Here is a 2749-nt window from a genome sequence, read left to right as displayed (position 1 = left end):
GCAGCAAGGCGTTCTTTTAATGCCACGGCAATGGTCTCTGCTGTAGCTGACTGCAGAGGGATGAATCAAAGAATCTTTCCTCCACATTAGCACCATTGATGTAGCGAAGCACAAGTTGGGTTTGTGTGCTAATGTCCATGGTCTCATCTGATTGGATCGATAGAAAATCGCTGCTTTGAACTTCACTTGTGATCTGTTCCCTCACAACAGACAGCATACAGTCAAGAAGCTCATTCTGGACTGTTTTGGATGTTCCCTTAAACACAGTCGCGCTCCCTGGGTTATCAGAGCTCTCGCTCTCATCAGGACCTCGCAGGGCCGTCTCAAATGCACCACAGAACTTCACACAGTCCACTATTCTTGAGAGAATGTGTCTGTTTTTCCGAACTTCTTCGTTGTGTTTTCGAATGCCAATTCGGTATCCTTCGTCGAGCTGCTCTGCTATACTCAGTCTTGAAGTGCTTCAGATCCCTCATCCCCGTTATAGTCCAGAGTGTTTCAGTCCCACTACCTGATGGCCACAATCTTCTCTGCATACCACATACCTGCCTCGTGATGCATGCATATCCAGGATACATGCCATAGTTATTTAGGTGTATGATGTGGAGCTTTTCTCTGGTTATTGTGTTGTAGCATAGTATGTAAAGCAAGCAGCAACCAGGGCCGGAGAAGTACAACACGTTAACATACCGACATCTTTTTACCTTTCCTCACTGAGGCTTTTACCTAAGAATGTGCAGCTTCAGTGAGGGCAAAAGGTGCAACGTCAACAGTGTCTGGCATGTGAAGGAGGCTTTGTGAGAGGTTTCTATTGGCTGACTGATGGTGGAAACACTCGAGCGCTCCTGAACGTGCCAGAGTTCATAAACTGTTGATGAGTAGTGAATGTTTTTTGTTCTCCTTTAAAGGACAACTGCAACAGAGAGCTATAAATGACTGCATCTACAATCAATGTGATCCATCAGTCATCTGTTGACGCGACTTGTCTTGTTATGAATGTAGTTACTAGATCACAATTTAAGCAATCACTTCACTCATCTAATTTCAATGATCTTTTTAAATGATTGTGATATGTGGCCTTGTCTGTGTGACACTAAACACTGAAATACTTTTTTTAAACGACTCAATTTACAGGTGCAGTACACAAACTCAGCATGAGGTGGCGTCAGATTCCTCACAATGAATAGAGCCGAGCATCAATACTTCATTCAAAATGAACAGTTGTTCACAAGAGGAAGGAGCCTGGAGAGCCCCTGGAGGTCAGCCTTTCAACAGAGTTCACTCAGATGGAGAAGACTCACCTGGCTGGTCGCTTTGGCCAATCATTCTCACTGTGTCTGCGATCATATGCTGTTGGTCTAGGAGAGACATGTTGCAGTGCAATACCAAACAGTCACAATCAAATGTGTACTGCACCATAGCACTTATATTACTACGAACGACTGTAACTAAGATTATTTTCATTATTGATTGATCTCCTGATTATTTTCTTGATTAATCGCTTGGTCTATAAAATAAAAAAGTATAGTAATAAAAAAGTCCATCACATTTTGTCAAAATCCAAGGTGATGTCTTTAGATATCCACTTAAATATGATATAAAACAGGGGAAAAGCAGGCAATCTCCATATTTGAGAGGCTGAAAACTGCATTTTCTGAGAATTTTGCAAAAAGAATAACTGACTCCGTCGATCAAATACCACTTATCCTTACAGCTCTATTTACTATAAATATAAATAACATCTCAGAAGTTTTTTATTAAAAATGAGACAAACATGCTACCTCAGCCTTTCACCTACTGACCCTTTGACCTTTGTTTATACTGGCAATACCACTGTAAACATGCAACAGTGATTGAGGTGAAAGTTAGCAGAGAACCGTACAAAACAGAGCTTGATCTCTGTAAATGATCTTGTTTTGATGTCTTTCTCCTACTTCCACTCAGGACTGATTTGAGTTAAAGTTGGCAACATTTAAAGCAACGCAATGGCGCGTGCAGCAGTAAAACAATGTCCTCACACATCAGCAAACAGAGTATGGCCTTTGGTTTTATCAATACACTGATGAAAATGATTTTGAGACTAAGTATATGTAACACTTATTAAATATATGATATTAACAATGAAAATGTGTGTTTTTATCTCTACACGAAAAATTCTAGTCCTGGACTTGATCTGTATTTGTTTAAATGACTAAATATTGTGCATCCTTTCCTTAACAAGCTGTATCTGTGTAATCTCAGCAAATCTTCTGAAGTCCATGCACACAACACACGTTGGATCGTTGCATTTACTCAGCAAAGTAGTGGTGGTCACGTGACTAAATTTCGCCCCATGGGGGGGGTGCCCAGCTGTTGGACAGCTGATGGATGAGACTACTCAGATGGTGCAACTAGAACATCCACGGCAGCCACTGGTTTCACCTCTACAAAGAACTGTGAGCTGAACTTCAAGGTCAGAATAAAGCTAGCAATGTACCGTGACTTGGTTAGATTCAGTCTTTGCATGTTAGCAAGTGGCCTTAAACTACCGTTAGACGTAACATGTCCCGACTTCATCCAGGACAACCAGGCTGATCCTCGGATATACTTTGGCCGATTCGCTCAGTCTTTCTCCGGGCTGAAACGGACGATTTTAATGGGGAAAACTGACCCGATTTTATGACAAACATCACAGCTTCTGGAGCGCCGAAATATGATAATAAAACCCCCTGACCTCCGCCGAATTGTAAATCTGCCCTCTCCGCTTCCC

This window comes from Taurulus bubalis (assembly GCF_910589615.1).
Source record: "Taurulus bubalis genome assembly, chromosome: 3".
NCBI classification, from domain to species: Eukaryota; Metazoa; Chordata; class Actinopteri; order Perciformes; family Cottidae; genus Taurulus; species Taurulus bubalis.
The sequence above is the reverse complement of the archived record's forward strand: the minus strand, read 5'-3'. Positions refer to the sequence as shown.